We start from the raw sequence: 17,236 nt of genomic DNA, 5'->3' as shown, positions 1-17,236 counted from the left end.
CGACTGAAGCGCCAATCTGGAGTGTTCGAGCTGGGTCCTCTGTTGAAGTTGGCACGGAAATAGTCTCTTCCGTAGGTGCAGCTCGCTCTTCGCAATGCTCCGCAGGTCGCTCCAGCTCGAGGTCATCTGCCACCTTGGCTTTTCCTTTGAGAGCGGCACTTGCAGGACTTGAGTTGATCGCCTCACGCTACCCTAACTCCGAAGTTGTGGGGAACTTCATTGCCAAATAATAGGTGGAGACCTTTGCACATAGAGCATAGGTTATGGGCTAACCTATTATGGCGTTGGAAGGGGAGGGAGTTGCGACCACCAAAAAGCCGTGGCTGAGTCTCACTATGCTAGGCCAGGTGCCGACCTTCACAACTGCAGTGATTCTCCCCAAGGGCCTGCTTCTCTCCACTGAAGCCCACCAAGGGAGTACTTGTGGGCTTGAGGTCGCTCTCTTGGAGCTGAAGCTAGTTGAACGCAGCTTTGAAGAGGATGTCTGCCGAGCTACCGGAGTCGACGAGGACACGCCTCACCTCAAAATCATTGATCCTTATCTTCATGACAATCGCGTCGTTGTGAGGGTAGTGGACTCCGTGCGCGTCATCCTCAGTGAAGAAGATCAGTTCCTTTGTCCTTGGCCGCTTCGGGGGGTTATGCTTCTTCCCTTCCGATCTCATGAGTTGAGGTCCGAGCTGCGACCGAAGTGCAGCCCGCAACAATCGATCCTTAGGTGATCATGTGTATGGTCCCCTGAACTAGCCTTTCTTTGGGGGGTGGCCTCTACGGCTGCTCGCCTTGCCTGCTTCTAGACTCGGGGGCGTCTGTGTTGCCTTGCTTGCCCTATCAACTTGTTTTATTATCATTCTGTACAAAATTTCATAAATACCCGCGACGGATGAGATCTTCTATCTCATCGCGAAGGTTCTTACAACTTTTGGTATTATGACTGTGATCTTTATGAAAATTACAATACAAATTTTTAATTCTAAGACTCGGGTCCCCTCTCAGTCGAGCTGGCCACTTCACGTATGGGGCGTCCTTGATCGCCATGAGAATCTCGACCCGCTTTGCGTTTACTGGTGTATAGTCAGTCCTCTCTATTGGAGGAGCTTGGAAAGGCTGACCTGGCCTTCCTCCCCGAGCTGGGTCTTTCTTCTTGTTGTCCCCATGAATCGAGGACTCAACTTCTCTTTTCCTCTTTTCAGGAAAACTTTCATTCTTCTAGTTACTCTCCTCCTCCATTCCTATGAACTGGTCTGCGAGCTTGTGGAACTCGATTACAGTCTTAGGCCAGTTAACAACTACATGCCACTTAAACTCCTTATGTGTTATGCCTCTCTTGGCTGCTGTGAGGCGCACTATAGGGTCCAGGATGGGTATCTGTAGACAAGCATCATTAAACCGCTCGATGTAGCTGCAGATAGACTCCCCTTCCTTCTGGACTATGCCGATGAGACTTTCTTGGGTTCTCGAGCATCTTTTGCTGGTGACGAAGTGGGAGGTGAAGACCTGCACAAACTGCGCCCAACTTTTTATTGTCCCGGGCGTGAGGTTCCTGTACCATGTGCGAGCTACTCCTCTGAAAGTGGTAGAGAAGGCCATGCACATGCAGGACTCGCTTGCCCTTGCCAAGTGCATCTGCGACTGGAAGGCATCCACGTGATCATTCGGGTCAAACGATCCATCATACTTATCCAGGGGAGGTGATTTGAAGTCCTTGGGCATCGGGACGACCAAGAGTTCAGGAGATAGAGGGGATGGTACAGAGAGGAGTAGAGTGGTTTTCATTTCGCCCAAGCTCACCTCTTCTTTTTCTTTGTGTTCGGGCAAGTGGTGTGTCATAGTTCGGCGAGCTTGGCGACGTCTTCTCTACTTCTTCACGAGCTCTGCATTGGTGCTACTTGATTCTATGTTGTTCGGAACGGTTCTTGCAGGGAGTGGCTCGGACTGCTGATGACGACTATGGATCGGTCCTTGCTTGGAGTCCGCGGCCAAGACTTCAAATCAGTTCTCAAGGAGTGGGGCCATGAACTCAGAAAGCTGAGGTGATGCGGGTCTGGGAGGCTGAGTTCCCCAACTTGACCGTGCGCAGAGAGGTGGGTGTGACTGGATATTCCCTTTTGCTGCAGGATGAGACTTTGCTCTTGGGAGGATTCTGGGCCTGGGAGGTCTCTCCCCGGCGAGAGGGGCGTTCATTCCGGCGGCGAGGCTTAGTCTGCTGTGGGACCAGGTGTCGTGGTGGAATTGACGGCTGGTTCAGAGGCAACATGGGGGACTGCTGCTGATATTGCTGCTGGTATACATTGGTGTAGAGCTTGCTGCTGGTACAACTGAAGTTGTTGGACTTGTTGTACTTGAGCTTGTATGGCTCGCATGCAATGCATAAGATCTTCAAGCTGGTTTGGTCCAGATAGTGGGGGAAGAGAAGGCTTAGTGAAAGTGGTGCTTACTGCGGAGGGGAGCGGAGCACTCACCGGTGCCGCGATCTAAGGCACATTCAGCTTCGGGACCCAATCCACAGAAAGAGGAAGGGTGATTTGTCCAACGCACACTAGAGGGAGTTGAGGTTCAGGGGAAGTGTTTGCACCTGAGTTACGTTTGGTGTTGCTGGAGGAAGCCATGGATACTGAGGTTGCAAAACTTGGTGGAAGAAGGATTTTCAAAGCAATTCCCACAGACGACGCCAATTGATTTTGTGCAATCTGCTCACTCCTAGTTGGCAGAGGCTGTGCTCCTAGCTGGTGTCGGATAAGATACTTGCGAGGAAGAAGGTGAAGGATTCCCGGGGAGCTCTCCTGGCGGGAACACTCCGATGCTTAAATTAGAACTTGGAGATTTGAGAAAGAGGGTTGCAGAGAAGTAAGCTAAGAGTGGAGATGCGTAGTTTGCAATTACCCCTGCTCTTTGGGGGTCGGAGTTCATATATAACGGTGCTCTTTCAAATCTGACATAACCGCCTCAAATTCTCTACCACAGCCGTAACTTACCAGGGCTGCGCAGGTTACTGTTGCAGGGTACGGCCCTACCAAGCGGGGGACACCTCTCAGGTTTGACAGGCACGACGCCGCCTGGCGAGAGACATGGGTGCAGGGCTCCAGGTTTGGTAGGTACGATTGTTAGACAGGAGATCTTCCTGTGATACATTGAGTTGTTTTCTTGTGAGCTGCCTTGCACCGAACTGTAGGTGCCGTATCGAGGTGCTTCTACTCGAGGTGGCCTACTTAGGTTTGAGCAGGAATAAACTTTAGAAGGCTCCTGAGCTCATCCCGAAGTGCCTTGAGCTCGAGAGAGTCCGGGCTTGAAAGAACCTTAGCTCAAGACATTTCCTTGGAAGAATCTTAGCTCGGGGTGTTCCCTTATTGATGTGGAGCTCAGGGGCTCCTTCACTTGGGAGGAGATCGGGACTCCTCACCTGGAGGGACCTCAATACACTCCTCCCCCTAGGGGAGAGCTCGAGGTAACCGGAGTGTCACCTTGTACCAAGCTGCCGCGCTGGACCTTAGCAGACTGGTCGTGCTGAGTTGTCACTTATGCTGAGTCATGCCCATGTGTCCCCCTATGATGAGGTCGGGTCAAATCACCCTCCATCAATTACAATGGCATTATTTAAAACATAAATTTAAAAAATAAATTAATGAAATAAACTATTTTAGCATAAGAAATATTGAAATTTCACACTTTCCCATATTAAAAAAATATTAATATATATATCTATGGTCGGGTTGTTCGATTTTTGTCAGTTTACAAGTGGCTAAAGAGAAATTGATCCAACCCAATCGGGTCAGGAAATTGTTGAACCAAAGGCGATTGGAAATACTAGAAATCGGGTTGGTCAGTTTCATTAGTTTGATTCGGAATGGCAACGGGGTAAGGTGGGGATGAGGAGCCTCTCTCCATCCATGTCCCCGTCCCCATTCCCGCTAATGGGGACAAAATTATCCCCATTCCCGTCTCCACAAGATCTCCGCTTGTGATTCTTTATAATGTCAATCATTATGTTTTTGTTTTATATTTTATTTTTAAAATAAAAATAAAATAATTAAAATTTACAATCCTATTAGACAATATTCAACCATATTTTTAAAAATACTGACATATAGATGTATGCGTGTGTAAATGTATATATATATATATATATATATTAGTCGAGATCCCATGAGGTGGGGATCGGGGTCCATGTGGGGTAGGGAGTGCTCTCCCCGTCCCTACATCATCCCCACCAACGAGGATGAAAATTTTCCCATCTTCGTTCCCGTTGAGGGAAAATCATCCCTATCCTTGCCCCATTCGGGGCAGATCCCCACGGGGACAAGAGAAATGGGAAAAAAATAAACAACCCTATCTAAAATTAATTATTGTTATTTTTGTATTATAAACAAAATATTAAAAGTAGTATATAAAATATAGATGATTATTAATTATTATATAAAATGATTGTATACTCTTACATGTTTCATCTTTAACTTAACAAATCCCGTGCATCGCACAGGTCCTTGCTAGTATTTAATATATACAATCAGGGTCGGGGTGGGGTGTGGGCTTCACTCTTTATACGTTCCCGCCCCGATCTCTGCCTGACTGGGGAGGCCAGATAATCGACAGAGATAGGGAAAATTGCCATTCCTACCCTCGGATTATGTAGCACCATATAGCAATAAATTTTAACATTTATTGGGCTTAAAATAAGGCCATGTTTGGTTCGCTGCCAGTGGCCTCATTCTTTTAATTCTTGCCGATTCTGAAAAAGAATGGGCAAGAATGAATGGGATGTATGTGTTTGAATATTCATTTATTGCTGAGAGACTCATTCTTCCCATAATGAAATTTGGGTCTCAGAAAAAATTTTTTGTGCCCCATCCTTTCTTTTATTCTTCGTTCAAGCTCGAGTCCTCATGACTTGAAATCAGTGAACCCTCGTCCCTCTCTCTCTCTCTCTGTGTGCAAGGTAAACCTCCATCCCTCTCTCTCTGGTAAACCCCCGTCCCTCTCTTTAAACCCTCGTCCCTCTCTCTCTCTACTGAGGTATCTCGATCTGTTGAAGTCTGTGCAAGGTAAAACTAATCGATTCCCTCTCTCTCTGTACAAGGTAACGGTGAGATCAATCTCGACCTGTTGAAGTCCTAAAGCTAAGAACGATCCAAAGAGTGCAAAACCAAGTCATAAAACTAAGTGTTACTGAAAATATCAACCATCCTCAACTATTGTGATGGATAGGCATTCACCTCAAAAAGAGCATTACTCACCATCAAACCTAGCTTCCAACGTTAGTGAAGAAAATAAACCTGGCTAACTCCCATGCAAACTTCAGTAAAGAATCTTGGTAGCCCTCCCAAGTCCCAAAGCAAAACACTTTTGTTCCATACGTGTTTAAAACGTGGTGTTCATGTTTCAAATTGGAATTAATTAATGCTTTAAGTCAACACATCTATTCAAAAACAAAAGGGAGAATTATTGAAGGGTCAATAGCATATATGGGCAACTTTTGGTGTTTAATATCAATAAAAGTAATATATTTAAAAAATTTTCTAAAACAGGTCAAATTTTTAAAAATAATATCAATAAAGGGCAAAAACAATGTTCATCTTCTTCTTGCTATTTGTTCATCAGAGCCGCTGTCCGCCACCACCCGCCACCGCTGTCCGCTGCCGCCCACCACCGCCACCTCATTGCCAGAGATAGGTGGAGGTGGGCAGAGGTGACAGCGTTGGACAGAGAAATCACCAGCGCCACCGCCGCCACTTCTACCTCTGGCCACCTCCAATAACATTGCCGGAGGCAGAAGTAGAGGTGGGCGGAGGCAGTGGTGGTAGGTGGTGGCGGGCAGCCGCTATGGTTAACCTGTTTTTGAATTTTTTTTAATATATTGTTTTTATTGATATTAAACCCTAAAAGTTGCCCTTAATTGTGGCGGGCAGTGGTGGTAGGTGTTTTTATTGTTTTTTAATTTTTTTTTAATTTTTTGTGCCCCATCCTTTCTTTTTTTTTTAATAAATTCTTTTTTAATTTATTGTTTTTTAATTTTTCGTTCACTGACTTGAAGTCAGTGAACCCTCATCCCTCTCTCTCTCTCTCTGTGCAAGGTAAACCTCCGTCCCTCTCTCTCTCTGGTAAATCCCCGTCCCTCTCTTTAAACCCTCGTCCCTCTCTCTCTACTGAAGTATCTCGATCTGTTGAAGTCTGTGCAAGGTAAAACTAATCGATTCCCTCTCTCTCTCTACTGAAGTATCTCGATCTGTTGAAGTCTGTGCAAGGTAAAACTAATCGACTCCCTCTCTCTCTGTACAAGGTAATGGTGAGATCGATCTCGACCTGTTGAAGTCCTAAAGCTAAGAACGATCGAAAGTGTTAAAAACCAAGTCATAAAACTAAGTGTTACTGAAAATATCAACCATCCTCAACTATTGTGATGGATAGGCATTCACCTCAAAAAGAGCATTAATCACCATCAAACCTAGCTTTCAACGTTACTGAAGAAAATAACACCTCGCTAACTCCCATGCAAACTTCAGCAAAGAATCTTAGTAGCCCTCCCAAGTACCAAAGCAAAACACATCTGTTCCATACGTGTTTAAAACGTGGTGTTCATGTTTCAAATTGGAATTAATTAATGCTTTAAGTCAACACATCTATTCAAAAACTAAAGGGAGAATTATTGAAGGGTTAATAGCATATATGGGCAACCTTTGGGGTTTAATATCAATAAAAGTAATATATTTAAAAAAACTTCTAAAACAGGTAAAATTTTAAAAAATAATATCAATAAAGGGCAAAAATAATGTTCATCTTCTTCTTCTTGCTATTTGTTCATCAGAGCCGCTGTCCGCCACCACCCACCACCGCCGTCGCCTCATTGTTGGAGATAGGTGGAGGTGGGCGGAGGTGGCATCGTTGGACAGAGAAATCACCAGCGCCACCACCCACCACCGCCGCCTCATTACCGGAGAAGGTGGAGGTGGACGGAGGTGGGAGCATTGGACAGAGAAATCACCAGTGACACCACCGCCACCTTTAACTCTGGCCACCTCTGGCAACGTTGCCGGAGGCGGAGGCAGAGGTGGGCGGAAGCAATGGTGGTAGGTGGTGGTGGGAAGTGACTAGGATGAATAAATGGAAAAAAGAAGAAAATGAACAGTATTTTTGTCCTTTATTGATATTATTTTTAAAAAGTTAATATGTTTTTCAATTTTTTTAAATATATTATTTATATTGATATTAAACCCTAAAAATTGCCCTTAACTGTTGATGAAATTATGGTTTCACATTTAAGTTGTAGATAGGAATCATCAGGCAGGTGGATTTAATTGGATGAAATCCGTAGGACTAGGAGGGGATCCAACCGTAGAAACACAATTGAAAGTTGTGTACGAATACTTTGTGGCAGACAATAGAGGCACCACTAGTGTAACGATGTGGGAAATCTCACCTTTACCTTTTATTTATGATGAAGAGCTAGAGCCTGGAGATGATAATCAGATGGCCCAGTCCTTTGCTAATCGAGAATCGATATTATTTCCTGCGCACCCATGTCCACTAAGATGTCTTTGTTCCTCTTTCTCGGCCATTAATAAATCCTCCTTACTTGTCAAAGACAAAAGAAAAAAAGAACCTAACCAAACTTCGATACCACAATAACTCACCCACTGGGTTAGTTGGGTCCACATTCACAGTTTATCCCAATATGACAAATCATGGTCCACGGAGATTTTCTAAGATCTAAATTCTCACTGTGGGACCCATATAATAAGGCATGCTCACCTTGGAATTTGGATTTGCTGATTCTTTGTGGGGCACAGATGTGAATATTTGTTGGAGGTGGGCAGTTTTGGGAGGCTATTCCAACTACACACGATTTCTCTTTTTAATTAAAAAAGTGTTGATTGTAAATGCTATTTTATCCACATTTATTATGAGATAGTCATTCACAGCAAGTTATTAAAGCAGCCCGATATAAACAGCCAAAGTTTTTCCTCCTTTGTTGTTATAGAGTTGTTTCTGCACATCCCATGTTCGACAAATATAGGGATGCAATTTGGGCAGGGTTAGCCTAAACTAACCTAAAATGCCAGTTTGGGCTGAGTTATCTAAAGTGGCATTTTATAAATCTGAAATCTAAAGTTTGAAAAGTTAAAAAAATATTAAAAGTGTCTGAAAATATGAAATGAGTCATAAATGTTTTTTTACTTTTTAGAGGCTTTGAATAGATAACATTGTTTATATTGGATCAAACCATTAACATCTAAAATTCTCTGATCTCATTATTTTACTCTTAAAATAGGCTATTTGGAAATTTTGAGTTCAATTTGTACTATTTCATATAAAATAAATAAATAATTTATCAAATTCAAAATAATATTTAATAATTAATAAAATCAATGATCAATAATTAATAAAAATAATTGATAATTAAAAATTACAAAAAATTAAACAAAATAATTTACAACTAATAAAAATATTAAAATAAAAAACACTAATAATTAATAATGTCAATCATTAATAATTAACAATTTATAACTAATACATAATATTAAAATAATTAACACCAAATAAAGATTAAAATAATTAATAAAAATTTAATAAAACAAATAATTAATTACTAAATACTCCTTAAGACTTTCGGTCAGTAACTTAAATGTATTACTAATTTGTCTGTTTTTTGTTTTGTTTCACCAAAAGACATATTTGTTCTATCCCATATAACCACAAGCATAAAACAAAAGACGACATAAAAATACAGTAAAACAGGTGTTTGATAGAACAACTGTAAACAAATCAAATAAAAAATCTGAACCCTATGAACAATCGTTTGTAGAAGAAGAAGATGAAGAAGATACTTTCGATGAGATGAACGGAAATCTTCAAATGACACGAGCCCACCATTAATGGCAATTAGAAAGACTTTCTTAAACAGATCTCAAATCAATTAGAGAGATTTTCTCTAATCAATTTTAGTGGGGCCCAGTTGATTAACAACCATTAACAATTTGGTTAAAAGGAAAATTTTGTTGGCTGATTCAAAGAAGATTAACTTAATTTGATTAATGAATTTCCTTCCTTATACGGGCCCTAATTTATTGACAGGTGGCAAACCTCTTCCAGTCAACCTAATTTATACAAAGATCACCAATTTGGTAATTGGAGATCTCAAACCAACAAACCTACAAAATAATACAATTCTTAATTGAGAGAATCTTCACACTATAGGATCTTTCCAAATAAACCAAGTGGCACTTGGCTTTAAATAGGAGGGGGACAAATCCAACCCCTTTCCTTATAAGCTTTTAAATAAGATTACCAATAGATCCTTAAACATTAAATCATCAAGATTGTGGGTACCCCAAATTAAACGCATGGTTCAGATCTGAATGAAGAATTGGATGGGCTTTTCACTATAAAACGGGATGGGGGTTTTCTAATTCGGGGGGGTCTTTCTCTCATTCGGCTCTCCCTTTAACCACCGAGTTCATCTCCGACCAATGCTGTTCCTTTCGAAATAGGAGAAGAAACAGGCTGCACCAAGATCAAGGAAGGAAGAAGAAAGGCTCCAATTCTTTAACTGTTGAAGGACCGAATTTGACTCTCCATTAACCACCGAGTTTGTCTCCGACCACTGCTGTTCCTTTAGAAGAAAGAGAAGAAACAGGCAGCACCAAGATCAAGGAAGGAAGAAGAAAGGCTCCAATTCTTTAACTGTTGAAGGACCGAATTCGACTCTCCTTTAACCACCGAGTTCGTCTCTGACCACTGTTGTTCCTTTAGAAGAAGGAGAAGAAACAGGCTGCACCAAGATCAAGGAAGGAAGAAGAAAGGCTCCAATTCTTTAACTGTTGAAGCACCGAAATTGCTACCACATCAACCCGTGAAGTTCCGATTTTCAAATTCCTGTGATCAAAAAGGTTTCTGTCAATTCTACAAGCAAGGACATTGTTTTCAATTATTCACATCATTGATTGAACGTGAATAAATTTTTGTTTGCATAAGTTTGGGCATTACTTGCTTCTCGTAATTGCAAGTTCTAGTATTTGTGTCCGCAAATATATTATGTAATATGTCTCATCAATTTGTATGATTGGAATAAAACAGTAATGGTACCAAACAGAGGTGGAAGATACGAGTGGTCTATGTGTATATATTGAGAGAGAAAGCGCGCTGGAAAATATCTGAGTGACGAACTTCTTTCCAAAGCACCAAGATGGACGTTGCGCAAATATTCCACATAGGAGAGGAGATGGAGAAGATGATTATGCTAGGAACTCAAATGTCCAGGTTAGTTTCCACCATCCTTAATTAGTTTTTTTTACCAGGAGAAAATTAAAAGAAATTGATATATATATATATATATATATATATATATATATATATATTCAATTTATTAATTAGCTGCTCATATCTTGCAAAGTTTATGTAGTATATGCGTTCGCGTGTCTAATAAAATATATTATATTTGGAGCATGGACAGAAAGTGATTATATGTAGAGAGAAGGCAGGCATAGAGGAAGTTTTAGAGGCGTTTGATTTCAAAAAAATGTGTGAGGCGAGTGAGCTTTAAAATAGCGGACATGGGATGCTCTTCAGAACCCAACGCATTGTGTGCAGCAAAGGCGATTGTGGATGGAATTTATAGGAGATGCCTGGGATTGGGTTGTCCCTCGCCTGAATTACTTGTTTACTTGAATGACCTTCCCGGAAACGACTTTAACATGCTATTTCAGTCGCTGTTCTCCTTTAAAAACCTCAACGGAGTCGGGGGGGGGGGAATGTTTTATTGCAGGGATGCCGGCATCTTTTTATGGGAGGCTATTCCCCACAAGGACCCTACACTTCGTGCATTCTTCCTCCAGTCTTCATTAGCTCTCTCAGGTATTATTAATTAAGCTGCATATATATAATACCTAGCTACTGTGTGAGTTGATGAGTTCACTTCACATCTAAATATCTGCTGCTATCCCCCAACTCCAAGGTCGGCCGGCCGGCCGGCCCCAATCCAAGAACACACTCTGTGAATTTTCTGAAATACCTACTCAGTGTATATATATGCTCACCCTGTGTGCCTACCAATTTGGGGAGTTGGGGCTCACCGCTCACCCAGAAAGCCTATCTAAAAAAGTCTTTCTTTTTCTTGTTAAAGACCACTGTCCAAAAGCTCCTTTCCATGCCTTTTTTTTTTAATCATTTCTAGCCTAAGCACCTTTTTTTTTTTTTTTGTTCTGTCATGTGCACTCTAATCTGATTGTTGAAAAAGTTGATTTTCTTTTTTTAATTAAGTGAAAAAGTAAATAAGGCTATGTTTGGTTAGAATGAAAAGATAGGGAAAGGAAGGGAAAGATGAAAAACCTATACAAGGTTTGTAAATATTTCCTTATCTTTCTCTTCCTTTTCTTGCATTTTCCTTCAAACTGAACATAGCTTAAAAGACTTTTCTTTCTTGTTCTGAAAACTCTTTTTGTTTTCTCCATATATAAAAGCTGAGACTTATCTACTGTGATGTCTTGGTTTTGGGGGAACTATAGAAGGGGTGTTAATTAAGAGGTTACCATTCTTAGACGAATATATATACAATGGCTTTCTAATCACATGCATGTTTCTATCAGACAGATGTGGATTAAGTAGAGTAATTGCAAACTATAGGGACTGCCTTAATAGGTACCCAAAATTATAGGAATGTATTAATAAAGGGTTTGGAGTATGATATATAGCAGAATAGTAGTGGCAACCAATCAGATGGTATTTATCAAAATTTACAATGGGTGGGGGGTTAATCGGTGAAATCACTACAGCTGGTATTATGTCTTTCCCCGTATAGTTTTTAGCTTAAGTATGTAAATCACGTTAGTAATAACCATAATTTTCTTTTCAGTGTACATTATTAATTAACAAGGAAAGTTTCATAATCACCCCATCACCTTCATGGGTAGCTAGTCTTCCTATTAATTTTTGCCTTCGTCGCATTACATAAAAAGATGAAAACTTGAATTGACATGCATGAGACGTTTAGTTTGTCTTCATATATTATAATATTGTATACAACTGAATAGTGAATACACCGAAGGATGAACGACAAAAGGGCCAAGGGTGGGTTAACACTAAAAATTAAAAATATAGCAGGTGCCTCCAGATCTTGAGAAGAAAGCCATGAGAGAGTTAAATAAGGGGAATATCTACATATCAAAGACCAGTCCACAGTCCGTGCTAAAAGCGTACGCCGTTCAATTCCACAAGGATTTTACATCATTCCTCAACTCACGCTCCCAAGAAATAGTTCCAGCAGGGCGTATGGTGATATCATTGTTTGGAAGGACAGGTGACGATCCCACCTCCCCCGAATGTTGCCAACAATGGGACCTCTTGGCCCAAGCCTTCAGGGACATGATTGTAAATGTATTATTCATTTCTGTTTTTCCTTTTTATCTTATCTTACATACATGCCTCTCCACCTGATTATGGTGAGTTGCATGTAATTCCTAGTACTAATTAAGAAAATTAAACTTGGTTAATTAACAGGGTCTTCTCCAGGAGGAGAAGTTGGATTCATTCAACGCCCCCTTCTATTCACCCAGTCCACAAGAACTCACATCGGCTGTACACAATGAGGGGTCTTTCACTCTAAATCGCCTTGAGATACTTGAAATCGATTGGGATAGAGTTACGAGCAGTGAAACAAGTAATGGTTCTACCAAAACAATATTGGACAACCAAAGTATTAGCCAGAGCACAGTGAAATTCGTCAGAGCTGTAATGGAGTCGCTGCTCGAGAGTCATTTTGGGAGGGAAGTAATGGACCCTCTTTTCCGGAGGCACGAACAAATCGTATGTGATCACTTGTCTCGGAACAGAAACAACAAATACATTTGCATCATCCTTTCCTTGACAAAAACCTAAACACCCACTTCCCTATATATATATATATATATATATATATATATATTATATATGCATATATATGTATATATATGTTAATTTGTTCTAATTAGCTAGTTTGTGTAAACAAATAAGCATTATAGATCAAAATCTTAATTTTGTGAACTTATTATTATTATTATGGTTGATTGAATGCATCGGCATGGCGGTGTTCATGTTGGTTTGGTCATCTTAGCCTTATTTTAATTATTTGATGCTCATGGATTTTCATACCTTGCTTCAATCTGGTCACTCCTAACTAGTGGCGGCTGCACTCCTAGCTGGCGGCGGACGAGATACCTACGAGGAAGAAGAGGGATCCCCGGGGAGCTCTCCCGGCGGGAATACTTCGATGATCAAGTTAGTAACTTAGACCGAGAATTGTGAGAGAGAGGGAGAGAAGTGCAGGGAAATCAAGAGCTAAGAGTGATGATCACACGATCCCCTCGCCCTTGGGGGTTGGGGTCCTTATATAGTGGTATTCTGACATATCAGGTGTAATTGCCTCCAAATCTCTGCTACGGCGATCTGCTATCAGATAACGGCTTGGCGTGGTTGGCCGTTATCTGTCAGAGTTGTGCTGTCAGGCAAAGGTAATCGCTGCAGAGTACGATCCTACCAGGCATCACCAAGCAAGAGACGTGGGTGCAGTCTGGCAGGTACGGTTGTCAAGTAGTGAATCTTCCATGATATGTCGAGCTGCTTTGCCGCGAGCTACCTTATACCAAGTTACTGGTGATGTGCCGAGGTGCATCCCCGAGGCGGGTCTCTGAGCCTAAGTTTAGGCGGGAGCGAACTGATCCTAGTTAGGGGACTGATGAGCCTAACTCGAGGTGTCTTTAGCTCGGGGTGCTCCCTTCTTGGGAGTCTTAGCTCGGGGTGCTCCCTACTTATGTCGAGTCATGTCCACGTGTCCCCCTATTATGAGGTCGGGCCAAATCACCCTCCATCAATTGCCCCCCACTCCCCAGGCCAGGGGTCCTGACCTGGTGTGGGGAGTTCACGACGTGACGGATGGATTTGGCTCGAAGTCTAGGTCGCCAAGTCAGATAGTTCATTGGTCGGACCAGTTTGCTGTTTGGCTCAATCAAGGATAACCCGAGTTGCATACAGTTCACGCGTGGACGTCACGTGATCTATAGACTCCGTGGACACCAAAAATTGTGCTAAACTGATTTCACCTCGGTGGTCACGCAACCAGTTTTCTTGAGAGCCATTGGATCGTCCTGATCTTGATCGTTGATTCTCAGATATAGCAGCTATAAATAGTGGGGGACCCGAGTCATTTTCTCCGCCATAAGTTCACTAGCGTTCACTCTGAGGTCATGCCTAAATTGCTTAGCTCGGGTTCTCCCACTCGTCAATTTCCTAGTTCGGTCATTTTCCTTTGGTGAGTTTCCCTAGCTTCTTTTTCAGTTCGTTTCAGTTCATAGTTATGTTAGGCCATAGTTTTGATAGTCTTCTAGATGAGCCCGAGGTGGGTACCTCGTCTCAAGTAGGTGTCTTTGAGGCACAATCCACCTACGTGGCGCGGGAGGCCTCGGATAACCCGGCGTCTACCTCTCCTCGAGTTCGAGTACCGGATAAGTTCAGTCCCTCAACTATGACCGTAGAGAGACTTAGGGCCCTGATCTGTCAGTATAATCTTCCAAGGGAGTAGTCCTATAATCTTCCTGTGGGTAACTTCCCTTGGGAACACGGTCACGATGAGATCGTGATTTTCGGAGAATAGCTCGCGGTCGAGCTCCGTCTTCCTCTGCACCCCCTGATCATAGAGGTCTTAAAGTTTTTCAACGTCACCATAGACCAATTTCACCCGAACTCCATTCGGAATGTGGTCGGGACAATCTCCCTCTGCTTTGACTATGCTCTACCCCTTGATCTCAAGATTGTCTCCTCTATCTTGTCCATAAAGAAGAATGCCTCTAGCGTTCTCCCCGAGCATAGGCAGGTCTACTACTTTTCCCCTCGCCGGGGCGGGCCAACTACTTGTCCCCTCGCCAAGGCTACAAGTTGTTGCACAATCTTCCCAGTAAAATCCCAGCCTAGAAACGAGATTATTTCCTACTCACTGGAGGGCGGCTGTTCAGGACTCCGGTATTATGCTGGACCTGAAAACAAGAGAGATGCTTCAATCTTGGGCCGAGCTCGAGTTTGACTACAAGGACTATATCACCGAGGACAAGCTCATAGAGGCCAGCTTGAGCCCTGGTAGGTCGCTTTGGTCTAGAGTTAGTATCTTTTAATAGTTGCCATCTCTTTTTGATAGCGTCACTAACGTTGAGCTTTGTCGCAGGCCCTATGGAACGACTCAACGTGGATAAGCTCTTCGGGAAGATGAAGGGAAGAAGAAGCGGGTTGTCAAAAGAGCTCGTGTTGAGTCTCCTCGGGCTCCTACTCCCGAGCTTGAACAGCCCTCTATTGCTCTGGTGATTGACTTAGAGGAACTGGAGAAGGCCCTACCTCAGGAGCCCGAGACAACTACGGAGCCCGCTCCTGAGACTGTCGTTACTACTTCAGGGAGCGGGGGATCAGCCCGGAGTATTCTGAACCTGCAATGCAGCCTCTGCAAGAGCGAAGGGGTTGCGTCCTCCAAGGAAGTCTCCAGTTGGGCTGAACTATCGCCTACTCAGTCGGAGCTTGAGCAGCTACCCACTACATGGTGGTAAGTCTTATTTAAACTTCAATTTTTGCATTTGTAGCCTTACTGGTGCTAACTGGCACTCTTGGCAGGTCAACAACGCCGTGCACGCCCTGACCTACCAGTCTTAGCAGCACTTAAAGTGGGCTCTAGCTGTTGAGAGCTCATCCCATGAGGCTCATATCGAGTTGAGATCAGTTTGCGGCCAGATTCATCGGTTAGAGAGCGATGCGTTAGCTCAAAAGGAGTTAATCAAGTCGCTGATGTTGGAGAAGGAGGACCTACTGCGTAAGGTGGAAGGCCCTGAAACGGACAAGGGGCTTTGAAGTGCCAGGTAGAGAAACTCGAGGCCGACGTTAAGGAGCGGACTAAGATTCTTCTTAGTGCCATAGAGGAGGCCAAGGTCAAGGCCATCGAGTACTACAAGAGCTCGAAAGATTTCGATGGGGCGTTAGTGGAGGCCTACCGCAAGGGCTTCAAACTTAGCAGGTGGCTGATCAAGCGCGAGTTCCCGCAGCTCGACGTAAGCGCCATTATCACCTTGCGAATCACAGAAGAGATAGCCCTCCAAGCCGCCGAAGACTCAAACTTTGAGGAGGAGGGCGATGACGATATTGAAGTTAACGTCACCAACCAGGGTGGTACCTCCACGGAGGCTTCGAGCAAGAATGATGAGTCCAAGTAGTTTGAGAAGCCTTTGTATTTGGAGCTTGCGAGCTTAGTGTTTTTTGTTTCTTCCATCCTTGTAATGAATTGTTGAATTAATGAAAATGCATTTTTTTGCCAAGTGTCGTGCAACTACTTTGCTTCTGTTCACAAATTAAAGATGTAATTTTCTCCAAACTGTTAAGCCATCGACCGAAGTGGGGGTTCCCTTAGCGGTTACCCCGAACTGTCACTTAGGGCAATTACCAAAGCGATTGACATTGTAGGGTGCATGCCCGACCTGTCTACGCATCGGTTACCTTGCCTATGTCGAACTTCCTGGTATGCCTGAGCTATCATAGGTGCTCATACCCGAGTTGTCTATTCCTTAAGCATTTTTAGAGTACTTTGCCTATGTCAAAGTGGTGACTAGGTCTTTGGTGGTTCTGAGGTCTTTTGTTAGCTCGGCATTTTAGCCCTTAGGCTAGGAGAGCGACTTGTAGTCCACTCTCTTCTAGAATTCGCCCATGCCGAAGAGGCGACTGGGTGCCGAGGTCTTTTGTTAGCTCGACGTTTTTAGACCTTAGGCTGGGAGAGCGACTTGTAGTACACTCTCTTCTGGAGCTCGCCCATGCCAAGGAGGCGACTGGGTCTTATATGGTGCCAAGTTCTTTTATTAGTTCGACACTTTGGCCCTTAGGCTCGAGGAGCAACTCGTGGTCCACTCACTTCTGGAGCTCACCCATGCCGAAGAGGCGACTGGGTGCCGAGGTCTTTTGCTAGCTCGGCATTTTTAGCCCTTAGGCTAGGAGAGAGACTTGTAGTCCACTCTCTTTTGGAGCTCGCCCATGCCAAGGAGGCGACTAGGTCTTATATGGTGCCGAGGTTCTTTTATTAGCTCGGCACTTTGGCCCTTAGGCTTCAGGAGCAACTCGTGGTCAACCCACTTCTGGAGTTCACCCATGCCGAAGAGGTGACAGGGTGCCGAGGACTTTTGTTAGCTTGGCGTTTTTAGCCCTTAGGCTGGGAGAGCGACTTGTAATCCACTCTCTTAGTCACTACAAGAAA

General features: G+C 43.2%; 1 long non-coding RNA gene across 4 annotated transcripts; it reads left to right on the top strand.

Annotated features, from left to right (window-relative positions):
- The first annotated feature begins 9,406 nt into the window (after nt 1–9,406).
- LOC148877112 (uncharacterized) lies at nt 9,407–13,072 on the top strand. Of its 4 annotated transcripts, none has more exons than XR_016111334.1 (4): nt 9,407–10,251; nt 10,445–10,845; nt 12,091–12,363; nt 12,487–13,072. It is a non-coding gene; the product is annotated as an uncharacterized LOC148877112 (long non-coding RNA). The 4 variants fall into 4 exon arrangements; XR_016111340.1 differs by having other exon boundaries at nt 12,088–12,363; XR_016111346.1 differs by lacking the exon at nt 10,445–10,845.
- Nucleotides 13,073–17,236: the final 4,164 nt, after the last annotated feature.

Source organism: Nelumbo lutea, chromosome 1 (assembly GCF_056320005.1).
Source record: "Nelumbo lutea isolate HS-2025 chromosome 1, American lotus-T2T, whole genome shotgun sequence".
NCBI lineage: Eukaryota > Viridiplantae > Streptophyta > Magnoliopsida > Proteales > Nelumbonaceae > Nelumbo > Nelumbo lutea.
Note: the sequence above shows the minus strand (reverse complement) of the source record. Positions and strands in the feature narration are given on the sequence as shown.